The following is a 213-nucleotide window of genomic DNA, read 5'->3' as shown; positions in this document are numbered from 1 at the left end:
AAAATAAAAAAAAAAAAATAAAATAAAATAAATAAAAAAAACATACGGTCCCTCTTGATGCAGCAGCCTTAGAGTGGAAGGATCAAACAAACGCAAATAAATAAATAAAATAAACAAATAAATAAAACAAACAAATAAAATAAAAATAAACAAATAAACTAAATAAAAAAATAAAACAAAATAAATAAAATAAATAAATAAATAAAAATAAAT

This window comes from Eimeria mitis, genomic scaffold, assembly GCF_000499745.2.
Source record: "Eimeria mitis Houghton genomic scaffold, Emh_scaff791, whole genome shotgun sequence".
In the NCBI taxonomy this organism is placed as follows: domain Eukaryota; phylum Apicomplexa; class Conoidasida; order Eucoccidiorida; family Eimeriidae; genus Eimeria; species Eimeria mitis.
Note: the sequence above shows the minus strand (reverse complement) of the source record.